Consider the following 16,939-nt stretch of genomic DNA (forward strand, 5'->3'; position numbering starts at 1 on the left):
TGAAGGCAGCGAGGGGCCTCTGTCTGCAGCACACATGACACAGGAACCCACACAGGCCCGTGGCTACAGCACTTCATCCCTCTGGGCAAGGATTCTGGTGTGGAGAGAAGGGAATACATACACTTAAAGGGAAGAGAACCAGCTTGGGCCAGACCCTCAAGGCTTCTGTCGCAGGAACTTGGGATCAGAACCTGCTCCCAGTAGTGTGTGACAGTCACTGAGCAGAGTGGAAGGCCCACCTCACTCCAGCTGTACCTCTAGACTCTTCATCTCCAGCCGCACTCAGCACCAAGGTGAGAAATGCCAGCATACTCTGAAGAAAAATGTGACTTACGTTCACCTAATTCCAGCCCTCCCATTTAAGGCACTGGGCACACATAGCCTACACAGGGACACTCCCACATAAGAACATTACTTCAAGACTATAGTACATAACTGTATAACCTGATTGACAGAGGCAGAGAAAGTTAACCAAAATGAAAAAGGCAGAGGAAATACTCTCAACTGAAATAGCAAGAGAAATCCCAGAAAAAAATAATGAAGCATAAACAGTTTTCCAAATAGAGAGTTCAAGGCATTGGTTATAAAAATGTTAACTGAATTAGGGAAAGAAAAGATCTACTGAAAAAATGTCACATGCAAGTAGAAAATAAGGGCTTCCCTAGTGGCTCAGACGGTAAAGAATCTGCCTGCAATGCAGGAGACTCGAGTTTCGTATATAAAAAGACCCAATCAGAAATGAAATAAAAATACAGTAGAGGAATGATTAGAAGACTATGTGATACAGAAGAAAATATAACTTATCTGGAAGATAGAATAATGGAAATCACCCAATCAGAACAGTAAAAAGAGACACAAATTTTAGGGAATTCCCTAGCAGTCCATTGGTTGGGATTCCACACATCCACTGCAGAGGGCATGGGTCTGATCCTGCTTGCCTCAAAGTACAGTCAAAAGAGAAAGAAGAAGAAAGAAACACAAATTTTAAAAAATGAAAACAGCTTACGAGGTTTTTGGGTAACATTAAGCATACAAACATTCACATTATAAGGATCCCAGAAGGACAAGAGACAGAGAAGGGGATGGCAACTGTTTTTGACAAAGTTATTGTTGAAAATATCTTGAATCTGAGGAAGGAAACATATATCCAAGTACAGGAAGTATAGAGCGCTCCATATAAGATAAACAACCTCATACCAAAACATATCAGAATTAAGATAGCAGTAGTAAAGATGGCACCCCACTCCTGTACTCTTGCCTGGAAAATCCCATGGATGGAGGAGCCTGGTAGGCTGCAGTCTACGGAGTCGCTAAGAGTCAGACACGACTGAGTGACTTCACTTTCACTTTCATGCATTGGAGAAGGAAATGGCAACCCACTCCAGTGTTCTTGCCTGGAGAATCCCAGCGATGGGGGAGCCTGGTGGGCTGCCGTCTGTGGGGCCACACAGAGTCGGACACGACTGAAGCGACTTAGCAGCAGTGGCAGCAGTAAAGATAAGAAAAAAGTCAGCAAGAGAGTGAAAAGAGCCATATGCAAGAGAACCTCCACAGGCTATCAGCTGATTTCTCGGGAGAAACACTGCAGGTCGTAAGGGAGTAGCATGATACACTCAAAGTGCTAACAGCTGAAACCCTGCAACCTAGGCTACCCAGCAAGACTATCGTTTAGAGCAGGAGAGATAAAGAACTTCTCCGATAAGCAAAAACTAAGGAAGTCCGTCAAGAGTGAGCTCACTCTTTAAGAAATGTTAAAGGGACTTCCCTAAGTGGAATGGAAGTAAGACTATTTAAGAAAGAGAAAATCCCACCAGAAAAGGCAAACACATAGTAAACACTGGGGATCAACCACTGAAATAAGCTAGTATGAAGATGAGAAAACAAAAATTGCAAAAGGAATTATAAATACTACACATATTAAGGGATAAGCATGAGGATGCAAGATATGACATTTAAAAAAATGTGGGGAAGGGAAGCAAAAATTTGAATTTAAAGGACTGCCAGCTTAAAATGAGTAGGATGTAGTTAAAGGTCAACATATACAAACCCCATGATTATCACAAACGAAAAACCTACAACAGACAGCTTTCATTCCAATCCCAAAGGAAGGCAATGCCAAAGAATGTTCAACCTACTGCACAATTGCACTCATGCCACACACTAATAAAGTAATGCTCAAAATTCTCCAATTCTTCATAAACAGTGAACTTCCAGATGTTCAAGATGGTTTTAGAAAAGGAAGAGGAACCAGAGATCAAATTGCCAACATCTGTTGGATCACAGAAAAAGCAAGAGAATTCCAGAGAAAAACATCTACTTCTGCTTCACTGACTACACTGAAGCCTTTGACTGTGTGGATCACAAGAAACTTTGGGAAATTCTTCAAGAGATAGGAATACCAGACCACCTGACCTGCCTCCTGAGAATCTGTGTGCAGGTCAAGAAGCAACAGTTAGAACTGGACATGGAACAACAGACTGGTTCCAAATTGGGAAAGGAGTACAACAAGGCTGTATATTGTCACCCTGCTTATTTAACTTCTATGCAGAGTACATCATGTGAAATGCTGGGCTGGATGAAGCACAAACAAGAATCAAGACTGTTGGGAGAAATATCAACAACCTCAGATATGCAGATGACACCACACTTATGGCAGAAAGCGAAGAGGAACTGAAGAGCCTCTTGATGAGAGTGAAGGAGGGAAGTGAAAAAGTTGGCTTAAAACTCAACATTCAGAAAACTAAGATCATGGCATCCGGCCCCATCACTTCATGGCAAATAGATGGGGAAACAGTGGAAACAGTGACAGACATTATTTTCTTGGGCTCCAAAATCACTGCAAATGGTGACTGCAGCCATGAAATTAAAAGACACCTGCTCCTTGGAAGAAAAGCTATGACAAACCTGTGCTTAGCTGCTCAGTCGTGTCCAATTCTTTGCAACCCCATGGGCCCACCAGGCCCTTCTGTCCACAGGGATTCTCCAGGCAAGAATACTGGAGTGGGTTGCCATGCCATCCTCCAGGATGACAAACCTAGACAGCATATTAAAAAACAGAGACATTACTTTGCTGACAAATGTTCATCTAGTAAAAGCTATGGTTTTTCCAGTAGTCATGTGAGAGATGGACTATAAAAACAAGCTGAGCACCAAAGAATTGATGCTTTTGAACTGTGGTGTTGGAGGAGACTCTTGAGAGTCCCTTGGACTGCAAGGAGATCCAACCAGTCCATCCTAAAGGAAATCAGTCCTGAATATTCATTGGAAGGACTGGTGCTGAAGCTGAAACTCCAATACTTTGGCCACCTGATGCGAAGAACTGACTCATTGGTAAAGACCCTGATGCTGGAAAAGATTGAAGGCAGGAGGAGAAGGGGATGACAGAGGATGACATGGTTGGATGGCATCACCGACTCAATGGACACAAGTTTGAGTAAACTCCAGGAGATGGTGCCAAACAGGGAGGCCTGGTGTGCTGCAGTCCACAGGCTCGCAAAGAGTCAGACACAACTGAGTGACTGAATTGAACTGAAAGGCTAGAAAACTAGGACACAACTAGGAGAGTTAGTGGGAAAACAGCCTAACCAGGGAAGTGGATGTTAATATCAATAGCTAACATTTACCCAACGCTTACTAGGTGTGTCTTTTTAAGACATGTTTATGCAGATTCTTGTTTAGTCTTCCTAATACCACTTCCATGAGTTGGCACTTTTATAACCCCTATTTTACAGAGGAGGAAACAGGCTTCAAATGTAATAGGATGGCAAAGAAATTTATGAAACTGAATGCAAGGGGTCTGTGTGCTGATGCCTACCATTATTCATGTTTTGGTGATCCACAGTTTAAGACTTGTGATCCATTGCAAGGGCCTGGGGGTTCCATTCCTCTTGGAGGAACTAAGTTCCCACAAGAATAAACAGCCGGCAAGGTCAAAACCATGTGACTAGGACTTATCAGAAAGAGTGAAAGGGCACCATCTAGTGACCCTCTAGGTGGTTAAAAGTATGTTTGTTTTTAATAAGAGAACTGAACTGAACTGATTCATTGTAAAAGTCCCCGATGCTGTGAAAGATTGAAAGCAGAAGGGGAAAGGAGTCAGATGATGAGATGGCTGGATGGCATCACTGATGCAATGAACATGAACATGGGAACACTCCAGGAGATGGTGAGAGATCAGGGAGACCTGGGGTACTGCAGTCCATGGGGTCTCAAAGAGTCAGACACGACTGGGCAACTGACCAACAACAAATTAAAGACACACAGACAAACAATACAACACCAATGAACCACCAAATGGCTTAAGAGCCTTAACATTTTCACTTATTTTAAATAAATACAAGCACATTGATTAAAAATCAAAATGATCAGAAGGGTATATATATAGTGAAATGTCAGCCTTCCTATCCCCCAGCTACCCAGTTCTCCCCAAACACACCAGTTTGTTATGCGCCCTTTCAGACATAGTATGTTTAAATATTTTTTACACAAAATGGTAGAGTAATACAGTAGTATAACACCTTCTCCCCAAGAGGTCTACTCCCTAATGCCCAGAACCTAAGAATAGGTTATGTTACATGACAAAAAAGGATTTTTCAGATGTCATTAATCTTAATAAGCATTTCAAGATGGGGAGATTATCCTGAATTATTCATGTAGGCCAGTGTCATCATATTAATCCTTAAAGATGAGAACCTTCTTAGGCTGTAGTCAGAAGAAAAGGTGACTATGGAAGGATAGTCAGAGATGCAATGTTGCTTGCACTGAAGATGTAGGAAGCCAAGGAATGCAGTCAGCCCCCAGAAGCTGGAAAAAAGCAAAGAGTAAAAAATTTCTTCTTAAAACCTCCAAAATGGAATGTAGCCTGGCTGACACCTGGATTTTAGCCCAATCAAGACTTGCATCTTGACTTGGATTAAGACCATCCCCAAGAAAAAGAAATGCAAAAAGGCAAAATGGCTGTCTGAGGAGCCTTACAACTAGCTGAGAAAAGAAGAGAAGTGAAAAGCAAAGGAGAAAAGGAAAGGTGTAAGCATGTGAATGCAGAGTTCCAAAGAATAGCAAGGAGAGATAAGAAACTCTTCCTTAGCAATCAATGCAAAGAAATAGAGGAAAACCATAGAACGGGAAAGACTAGAGATCTCGTCAAGAAAATTAGAGATTCCAAGGGAACATTTCATGCAAAGATGGGCACAACAAAGGACAGAAATGGTATTGACCTAACAGAAGCAGAAGATATTAAGAAGAGGTGGCACGAATACACAGAACTGTACAAAAAAAGATCTTCACAACCCAGATAATCACGATGGTGTGATCACTCACCTAGAGCAGACATCCTGGATGCTCAAAATGCTAAAAATTCTCCAAGCCAGGCTTCAGCAATACATGAACAGTCAACTTCCAGATGTTCAAGCTGGTTTTAGAAAAGGCAGAGGAACCAGAGATCAAATTGCCAACATTCTCTGGATCATCAAAAAAGCAAGAGAGTTCCAGAAAAACATCTATTTCTGCTTTCTTGACTATGCCAAAGCCTTTGACTGGATCACAACAAACTGTGGAAAATTCTGAAAGAGATGGGAATACCAGACCACCTAACCTGCCTCTTGAGAAATCTGTATGCAGGTCAGGAAGCAACAGTTAGAACTGGACATGGAACAACAGACTAGTTCCAAATTGGGAAAGGAGTACATCAAGGCTGTATATTGCCACCTTGCTTATTTAACTTCTATACAGAGTACATCATGTGAAACGCTGGGCTGGATGAAGCACAAGCTGGAATCAAGTTTGCCTGGAGAAATATCAATAATCTCAGATATCCAGATGACACCACGCTTATGGAAGAAAGTGAAGAAGAACTAAAAAGCCTTTTGATGAAAGTGAAAGAGGAAAGTGAAAAAGTTGGCTTAAAGCTCAACATTCAGAAAACTAAGACCATGGCATCTGGTCCCATCACTTCATGGCAAATAGATGGGGAAACAGTGGAAACAGTGGCTGACTTTATTATTTTGGGCTCCAAAATCACTGCAGATGGTGACTGCAGCCATGAAATTAAGACACTTACCTCTTGGAAGGAAAGTTATGACCAACCTAGACAGCATATTAAAAAGCAGAGACATTACTTTGTCAACAAAGGTCTGTCTAGTCAAGGCTATGGTTTTTCCAGTAGTCATGTATGGATGGATGTGAGAGTTGGACTATAAAGAAAGCTGAGCACCAAAGAATTGATGCTTTTGAACTGTGGTGTTGGAGAAGACTCTTGAGAGTACCTTTGACTGCAAGGAGATCCAACCAGTCCATCCTAAAGGCGACCAGTCCTGGGTGTTCATTGGAAGGACTGATGTTGAAGCTGAAACTCCAATACTTTGGCCACCTGATGCAAAAAGCTGATTCATTTGAAAAGACCCTGATGCTGGGAAAGATTGAGGGCAGGAGGAAAAGGAGACGACAGAGGATGAGATGGTTGGATGGCATCACCAACTCAATCAACATGAGTTTGGGTAAACTCCAGGAGTTGGTGATGGACAAGGAGGCCTGGTGTGCTGTGGTTCATGGGTCGCAAAGAGTTGGACACAACTGAGTGACTGAACTGAACTGGGATTTGCATCAGAACTGTAAGATAATAAATTTGTGTTGTATTAAGCCACTAAGTTTTCAATAAACTTCTACAGCAGCAACAGAAACTAATATATACTCTATATGGTACCATGCCTTTGAGGTAAGAGATGTACAGGCCCTGGACTGAGCAGCTGCGGTTGGTCTCCTGCTGATGCTGTGAGAGGCATGCCAGCGGGAGCACTGAGCCCTGACTGGGTGCTTTCCTGCGGGTTTTCTGGTCAGACACATGCGCAGAGAAGGCCCTCAGTCTAGGGAAAGGACAAAAGGAGGAAAAGACACCAGCTGGAATCCATCTTGGCTGAGAGATGTACACCCACATCAGGACCAGATAGGGGATGATTGACCAGAAAAAAATCTGGAAAACGGCCCCTAAGTAAGCAACCTAAGCCACCCCTATGAGACACAGCTCATTCCAAGTTTGCCTGTGCGCTCTTCCACATGGGTTTTGTTTTTTCTACATGTATTTTTCTTGTAACAAACACTTTTATCTTTTTCACAATCTTGGTCTCTTCGCTGAATTCCTTTTTCAGAGGAGACAAGAACTGAGTCCTTCTTCCAGCTTTTTATGGCCGGAATTACCTTTCTCGTTTAATAGATATTGAAGTTTCTTCTCTTTGACTACCTTTAGACCTGCTGTATTCTTTTTGAGACATTCCCTGGTGACTCAGATGGTAAGGAATCTGCCTGTAACGCAGGAGACCCAGGTTCTATCCCTGGGTTAGGAAGATCCCCTGAAGAAAGAAATGACAAACCACTCCAGTATTCTTGCCTGGAGAATACCACATATTTCTTTTTCAGTTCAGTTCAGTTCAGTTGCTTGGTCATGTCTGACTCTTTGTGACTCCATGGACTGCAGTACACCAGGCCTCCCTGCCCATCACTAATTCCCGGAGCTTGCTCAAACTCATGTCCATAAAGTCAGTGATACCATCCAACCATCTTATCCCCTCTGCCGTCCCCTTCTCCTCCTGCCTTCAATCTTTCCCAGAATCAGGGTCTTTTCCAGTGAGTCAGTTCTTCCCATTAGGTGACCAAAGTATTGGAGCTTCAGCTTCAACATCAGTCCTTCCAATGAAAACCCAGGAGTGATCTCCTTTAGGATGGACTGGTTGGATTTCCTTGCAGTCCAAGTGACTCTCAAGAGTCTTCTCCAACACCACAATTCAAAAGCATCAATTCTTCGGTGCTCAGCTTTCTTTATAGTTCAACTCTCACATCCATACATGACTATTGGAAAAACCACAGTTTTGACTAGATGGACATTTGTCAGCAAAGTAATATCTCTGCTTTTCAATATGTTGTCTAAGTTGGTCATAGCTTTTCTTCCAAGGAGCAAGCGTCTTTTAATTTCATGGTTGCAGTCACCATCTGAAGTGATTTTGGAGCCCCTCAAAATAAAGTCTGTCACTGTTTCTATTGTTTCCCTGTGGCCCACTTTACTTCACATTCTAGGATGTCTGGCTCTAGGTGAGTGATCACACCATTGCAGCTATCTGGGTCATAAAGATCTTTTTTGTATAGTTCTTCTGTGTATTCTTGCCACCTCTTCTTAATATCTTCTGCTTCTGTTGGGTCTATACCATTTCTGTCCTTTATTGAGCCCATCTTTGCATGAAATGTTCCCTTGGTATCTCTAGTTTTCTTGAAGAGATCTCTAGTCTTCCCCATTCTATTGTTTTCCTCTATTTCTTCACATTGATCACTGAGGAAGGCTTTCTTATCTCTCCTTGCTATTCTTTGGAACTCTACATTCAGATGGGTATATCTTTCCTTTTCTCTTTTGCCTTTCGATTCTCTTCTTTTCTCAGCTATTTGTAAGGCCTCCTCAGACAACCACTTTGCCTTTTTGCATTTCTTTTTCTTGGGGACGGTCTTGATCACTGCCTCCTGTACAATGTCATGAACCTCCATCCACAGTTCTTCAGGCCCTCTGTCTATCAGATCTAATCCCTTGAATCTATTTGTCACTTCTACTGTATAATCGTTAAGGGATTTGATTTAGGTCATACCTCAATGGTCTTAGTGGTTTTCCCTACTTTCTTCAATTTAAGTCTCATGATCTGAGCCACAGTCAGCTCCTAGTCTTGTTTTTGCTGACTGTATAGAACTTCTATACAGCTTCTTTCATACTAGTCAGTATAATTTTATTTAAAATAATGATGCAATCATTCTTGAAGCATGTGTAGATATTACCCTGTAACTGTATAATTCTTCAGGATTCAAGTTATAAGACTGACTAGTGATTGCTAGTATATAATTGCTAAATTCTTTTTCAAAAGTTGAGTTTTTGCCTTAAATGCACAAACTTTTAAAATATACATATACATGCAAAGTAAACAAAAATCTCCCAAACAAAGACCTGATTGAAAGGAAGAGACATTAATTTGGGATTTGTTAGGACTGCAGCCAGGAGATATCGACTCAAGAAGTATTCGACTTGTGTGCTTATAAAGGCAAAAATAGTAAGGCTGCAGTTACGTATGTCATTCATTAAAAATTATGATTGGAGCTGGGAAAAAAAAATAAAGGTGCTTGTTAATCAAGGATTGGTTTGGGTCTGAAATGGTTACAAAAATGCAAGGGGAAACCTTGAGACAAAACTACAGCTAGCAGATGTATCCTTGATTTGATGCCGTTCAGAAAGCTTCATTTCTCAGTGTTGCGGTGATATGTTTGAGCCCAGATGCTCAATGGCTCCCAACCCCATTCTGGTTGTGTGAACTGTGATTATTCCACTACCACTCCCATCTGTCATCAACAAATAGATATAAAATGTATTCTCAGTACCTCCCTGGTAGTCCAGCAGTGAGGACTCCAAGCTTCCCATGTGGAAGGCATGGGTTCAATCCCTTGCTGAGGAAGTTCCACATGCCACACAGGAGAAAAAAAAAAATTCTTCAGGTTTAGTGTTCAAATGTTCAAAAAGGTGCGGGGGGAGCAGAGCTCACCTAATCTTTACCTAATGATTGACTCAAATTATTTTGGGACTGTCAGTCTGAGGAGTCAGACAACTTTCCCCCTGGTAGTACTGAGCCAAGCCTGTTCCATGATCCCTGACCCCTATTCATACTCTGTAGTCTCCTCCCACACTGGACCAGAACTGGCCTGTGTGACCAATAGCGATGGCAAAGTAAGAGTATGTAATTTATGAAACTAGGTCATAAAAGGCCTCACTTCATAGCAAATAGATGGGGGGAAAAAATGGAAACAGTGACAGACTTTATTTTCTTGGGCTCCAAAATCCCTACGGACAGTGACTACAGCCACAAAATTAAAAGATGATCGCTTCTTGGAAGAAAAGCTATGACAAATCTAGGCAGTGTATTAAAAAGCAGAGACATAACCACCGACAAAGGTTTGTATAGTCAAAGCTATGGTTTTTTCAGTAGTCATGTACGGATGTGAGATTCGGACCATAAAGAAGGTTGGGCACCAAAGAACTGATGCTTTTGAACAGTGGTGCTGGAAAAGACTCTTGAGAGTCCCTTGGACAGCAAGGAGATCAAACCAGTCAATCCTAAAGGAAATTAAACTTGAATATTCATTGGAAGGACTAAAGCTGAAGCTGAAGCTCCAAAACTCTGGCCACCTAATGTGAAGAACTGACTCACTGGATAAGACGCTGATGCTGGCAAAGACTGAAAGCAGGAGTTGGGGGCAGCAGAGGATGAGATGGTTGGATGGCACAACCAACAAAATAGACAGGAGTGTGTGCAAACTCTGGGAGATGGTGAAGGACAAGGAAGCTTGGTAAGCTGCAGTCCATGGGGTTGTAAAGAGTTGGGCACAACTGAGCAGCTGAACAACAACAAAAGATACTTTGCCTTCTGTCTTTCTCACTGTCCCCTGGATCACTCACTCTGGAGGAAGCCAGCAGCTACATCTTGAGGATGCCCAAGGAGCCTACAGAAAAGTGCACTTGGCTAAGAAGTGAAGCCTCCAACTAAGAGCCATATGAGCCAATAACCTTGGAAGGGATCCTCCAGCTGAGGTCGGGCCTTTAGAAGATGCACCCCAGCTGGCATCTTGACTGCAACCTCATGAGCCCTCAGCCAGAACTACCCAGCTAAGCCATTACCAAAGTCCTCAACTATGGAAACTATGGGAAAACAAATGTTTCTTGATTTAATCACTAGGTTTGAGTAATTTGTTACAGAGCAAAAAGTTACTAATACACAGCTTTAATTTTAAAAACGAAATTGGCTACGGGGATCTGTATCTGAAAACATCTGTTTAGATAAGCTTCACTGGTGGCTCAGTATTAAAGAATCCACCTGCCAAGCAGGAGACCTGGGTTCGATCCCCAAGTCGGGAAGATCCCCTGGAGAATAAAACGGCAACCCACTCCAGCATGCTTGCCTGGGAAATCTTATGAACAGAGGACACTGGTGGGCTACAGTCCATGGGTGGCAAAAGAGTTGGACACGACTTAGTGACTAAATAACAACAAAAATAAATTACTTGAGGTACTGAAGATTGTCACAGCTTCACAAATTGGATATTTCAAAACATAGTTTACATCAACCATTTCTTAGTACTGTAAAACAAATTTTTAAATTAAACATATGAAAAAATAGAATGTTGAAATGTTTTACTTGGTTAAAATTCTGAAAGTGTGACCATTTTTATAACTGTTGATAACTTTTAAAAACTGACTTCTAAAGTCATAGTCTATAATGCCTATTGCATCAATCTTATTAGGCTCAATACCTTTAGGAATAAACATTCCTATGAACAAAAATTCATTATAAAATCCCATCAAAAATCACACTTGCTAAATGTAAAGTTCAAAACCCGATAAGATACTACAACACAAATAAACCTTGAAACATAATGTCAAGCGGGAGAAGTTACTTAAAAAAGAGCACATATCTTATTATTCCATTCATATGAAATGTTCCACATAAGCACAACTACAGACAGAAAATAGGTCAGTGGTTGCCTAGGGCTGGGGGGAAGGATGTAACTCCTAATGGGTATGGGCTTTGTGGGGGTCATGAAGCTGTTACAAAACTGTGGTGATGGTTGCACAATTCCTTGAACATATTAAAACCATTGAATTGTATGCTTTATATGGGTGCATTGTTCAGTATGTGAATTACCACTTAATAACCTGGGGGTTTTTTAAAGGGAAGATTCAAAGGATGAAATGCTAAATAGCAGAAGATAAATATATCTCTTGACAGCAGCACAAAGATTCTTTCTCAAGGAATATAAAATCTCTGGAAAATGATTGCTAAAGAGTCTTCTCTTCTGTAGACCTCTGGTAACTGGGAATAGCCATCATCAGCTAAAACAGAGAGGAGCAGAAAGCAGTGAGACAGCTGGGAAAGCACATTAGTGTGGCTCCCAAGATGCTTTCAAGTCATCTTTCGAAAGGGGTCCCCAAGCTTAGCTCTATAATATAGCAAACCTCCTGTTATAATAAAATCAGTTGCATTGTTAAATGCTGAGAGCAGGAACTCCATTAAAGATTAGCTATCATTTTTTTTTAAGCCAAGAAGGGAGGGAAGGAAAAAAAGTTTTAACAAACCAATAAAGCTCTAGTTCGAGATATTTAATATCAGATAACAAATAACAGAAAAGATATTACATACACTTTCTCTGATAGAAAAAAGTATGACTATAGAAGCAAATTACAGCAAAACTAAACGTTTAAATTTTAGGCAAGAATCCTTATTTGTGATAAGGGTTGATCAGAACTAAGTCATTGATTAGACTAATTGAGATAAATCCACAGAAAGGTTAAAGACACTGTAGTAGGTTGGATAGTGGCTGCACAAAACTCATGTCCACCCTCCACTTCAGAATGTGACACTATTTGGAACTAGTGTCTTTACAGATGTAATTAGTTTCAATGAGGTCAGACTGGGTTAGGGCGTGTCCTAAATCCAATGAGTGGAGTCCTCAGAAGAAGGGGAGAGGACACAGAGATACGTGGGAAAGAAGGCCATGTGAGGATGGGGACAGGGATGAGAGAGATCCAGGGCACAAGCCAAGGGATTCTAAGGAGTGCTGCCAACTACCAGAAGCTGGAAGAGACCAGGAAGGATTCTTTACTAGAGCTTTGGGAGGGACTAGGGCCCTGACAACACCTTGAGACAGGTCTTCTGGCCTCCATAAACGTGATAAAATTAATTCCTGTTGTTTAAAGCCACGCGGTTGGCGGTGCTTCATTATGAGACCACAGGGAACAGATACAGTTGCCATGAAGTGTAGCCACCAGACCACCAGAGGGCACTGTCTACCACCAAACGTGGACCCAATATACTTCACCAGGTTTATAGAGAAACACATAGTGTTCAAGTATTGAACACTTGTTCCTTTCCAATAATGATAAGCAAGTTAAAATGTATCCTTTAAATAATTTACAACTTTAATCAACTTTCTGGATAGCTTGTGACCTTTCCAAGAACTTGACTGGATGCTGCTTTTCAAGAACATCCTTGTTTGGCAGTCATTTCACTTCCCCAGGAGGTTATCTGTAGTACAAATTTCACCAAAAATTTCCCTTCCAGGAAGAGATGCGTATTTTAAATTTCTATAGACAGGGTCTAATTCCTCTCCAAGAAAGTAATACTAAATTACATACTCACTAGAAATGCACAAAATTGGCTGGTTTTCCCCTGCCTCGGCAATACTGATCTAGAACCAGCAGCAACATGCACCCCGAAAACAAGACTAAGGGCCTGAGACCCACATTTCTCAGCTCTGGTACTTCACCAGCCTGATGGTACTAGAGATCCCCAGCCTCCCCTAAGTGCTTCTCCAGCCAGGCATTGGCACAACTGATTTTCTTTGGAGAAAGGCCTAGAGCTCAGCCTTTTCGACACCACACAGGACTGGCTCACACACCTCTGCGGGGAGATGGTGTTGCTCCAAATTAACAGTGTTTACAATAAACATCACCCTTCTCCCTGGTTCACTGTGAACACAGAGGCCAGAAACCAATGCCAGGGCACCAAAGGGACAGGCACCATGGTGGTGACTCAAGAACAGCCCTCTCACCATGCACATGCATCTGACTAATATTTGACAGAAATCTTCACCAGAGAAAACAGTCTCTTCAATACATGGTGCTGGGAAAATTGATTATCACATGTTTAAAGAAATGACACTACACTCCTATCTTCTACCACTCACAAACATTAATTCAAATGAATTAAAGACTTAAATATTAGACTAGGAACCATAAAACCTCTTGATGAAAGTGAAAGAGGAGAGTGAAAAAGTTGGCTTAAAGCTCAACATTCAGAAAATGGCATCCGGTCCCATCACTTCATGGGAAATACATGGGGAAACAGTGTCAGACTTCATTTTTTTGGGTTCCAAAATCACTGCAGATGGTGATTGCAGCCATGAAATTAAAAGACGCTTACTCCTTGCAAGAAAAGTTATGACCAACCTAGATAGTATATTCAAAAGCAGAGACATTACTTTGCCGACTAAGGTCCGTCTAGTCGACTATGGTTTTTCCTGTGGTCATGTATGGATGTGAGAGTTGAACTGTGAAGAAAGCTGAGCGTCAAAGAATTGATGCTTTTGAACTGTGGTGTTGGAGAAGACTCTTGAGAGTCCCTTGGACTGCAAGGAGATCCAACCAGTCCATTCTGAAGATCAACCCTGGGATTTCTTTGGAAGGAATGATGCTAAAGCTGAAACTCCAGTACTTTGGCCACCTCATGAGAAGAGCTGACTCATTGGAAAAGACTCTGATGCTGGGAGGGATTGGGGGCAGGAGGAGAAAGGGGCGACCGAGGATGAGATGGCTGGATGGCATCACGGACTCAATGGACATGAGTCTGAGTGAACTCCGGGAGATGGTGATGAACAGGGAGGCCTGGCGTGCTGTGATTCATGGGGTCGCAAAGAGTCGGACACAACTGAGCGACTGAACTGAACTGAACCATAAAACTGCTAGGACAAAACACAGGAAAAACCTCCTTAAAATGGGTCTTGACAATGATTTTGTTGGATTTGAAACCTAAAGCACAAAGAAGCAACAACAACCAAGAAAAGAAAAAAAAAAGTGGACTTGTTTCAAACTGAAAAGCTTTTGCACAGCAAAATAAACCATCAACAAAATAAAAGGAAAACCTACTAAATAGAAAAAAAGATTTGGAAATGATGTGGCTTATAAGGGAGTAATATCCAAAAATATATAAAAAATTCATACAACTCAATAGCAAAAAACAATTCAAGTTTTAAATGGTTAAAGGACCTGAATGGGCCTTTTTTTTTTTTAAGACATACAAATAACCAACAGGTTCATGGGAGGTGCTCAACAACACAAATTACCAGGAAACTACAACTCAAAATCATGAAATATTGCCTCTCACCTGTTAGGATGACTATTATTAAAAAAAAACCAAGAGATAACAAAAGCTAGAGAGGCTGTGGAGAAGAGGGAACTCATACCCTATTGGTACATCTATGGAAAAAAAGTATAAAGTTTCCTTTAAATTAAAAATAGCTCTACCATATGATTCAGCAGCTCTACTTCTTGGTATTCATCCAAAGGAAATGAAAACACAATCTCAAATAGATATGTGCACTCCCATGTTCATAGCAGCACTGTGTATAATAGCAAAGGTGTGGAAACCACCTAGTGAAGTCGCTCAGTCGTGTTCGACTCTTTGCGACCCCATGGACTGTAGCCTATCAGGCTCTTCCATCCATGGGATTTTTCAAGCAAGAGTGCTGGAGTGGATTGCCATTTCCTTCTCCAGGAGACCTTCCGGACCCAGGAATCGAAGCCGGGTCTCCCGCATTGCAGGCAGACGCTTTACCATGGGAGCTATCAGGGAAGCCCAGTGGAAACAACCTAAGTGTCCACTAATAGATGAGCGGATAAAGATGTGGTGCATATATTATGGAAGACCATTCAGCCACCAAAAAAGAAGGAAAGCCTGTGATTTGTGACAACATGGATGAACTTGAGGGAGCTAGGCTAAGTGAAATAAATCACAAGGAGAAAGAAAAATACTATAGGATCTCACATGTGGGATCTAAAACTACAGACTCAGAATAGAGACAGAAGGTTGCCAGATGGTTGGGGGGAAAGGTGAAGAGGGTCAAAAAGGTACGTAGTTCCAGTTAAAAGATAACTAAGTCGTGGAATGTATAGCATTGATGACTAGAGTCAACATTGTGCTATACATCTGAAAGTTGCTAGGAGAGTACATCTTAAAAGTTCTCATCAAAAGAAAAATTTTGTAGCTATATAAAGTGATAAGCTGTTAACCATATTTCGTGTGGTGATCATTTTCAATATACATATATCAAGGTTTCCTTGCAGGAAACCTTAAACTTACATGATATCTCCATTATATCTCAATACAACTGGGAAAAAATCATGACCCTCCAAAATGGTTTAATAGGAATATGACAGGAATGGACCTGCTGGTGGCTCTGACATTGGTACCAGTCAAGACAGTAATGTAGTGGAGAAATAATTAAACTGGTGATGAAGACTTGCTTCCAGCTCAGACAGAGACAAGCAGTGTGAACATTCAGGGGCCTTAATTTCCTCATGTGCAAAAAACTGGTTTGGGCCAGATGATTTCTAGATCCTAGCAAGTATTCTACTTCAAGAAAGAAATATAATGAACACAGTCCATGTTCACTGCAGGGTTATTCACAAAAACCAAGAGCTGGAATCAACCTAAGTATCCACTGACAGTTAAATAGATAAAGAAAGTGTGGTCTCTACATACTGTGGAATATTATTCAGCCTAAGGAAATCCTATCATACAGTAAAACCTGGGTGATCCTTGAGGGCATTAGGTTAAATGAAATAAGCCAGTCATACAAAGAAATACTTAGATTCCACTTTGTGAAGTATCTAAAGTGGTCAAATTCATAAAAACCAAGTAGAATGTGGTTACCAGAGTCTGGAGAGAAAGGAAATAGAAAGTTGTTGGTTAAGGGGTATAGAATTCTTCCAGTTACGCACCTTGAAAAATTGCTAGAATCTGTTCCGCAGTAATCTTTTCCACAGTAATTGGCATATAGTTAACACTGCTATACTGGACATTTAAATGGTGAAGATGGTATATTTTATGCTCTGTGTTCCTCACCACCATAAAGAAGAATAGGCATCCCACACCTGCTTGCCCTGCCTTCTCTCTGCTGGTCAAGCCCTGCAGGGACCTGGGATGGCTCAGCACTCAGACACCCAGCACAAGGGAGAGGAGGGTGAGGTTGCAGCAAAGTCCAGGAGCGTTACCTGTGTTACCCAGCCCAAGTATGTATGCCCGACACACAGTGACACAAAACAGCACCGAAACATCAGAGTCTGGAGCCAAGAAAGGATTACTGCAGGGCC

Source organism: Budorcas taxicolor, chromosome 1, assembly GCF_023091745.1.
Source record: "Budorcas taxicolor isolate Tak-1 chromosome 1, Takin1.1, whole genome shotgun sequence".
NCBI classification, from domain to species: Eukaryota; Metazoa; Chordata; class Mammalia; order Artiodactyla; family Bovidae; genus Budorcas; species Budorcas taxicolor.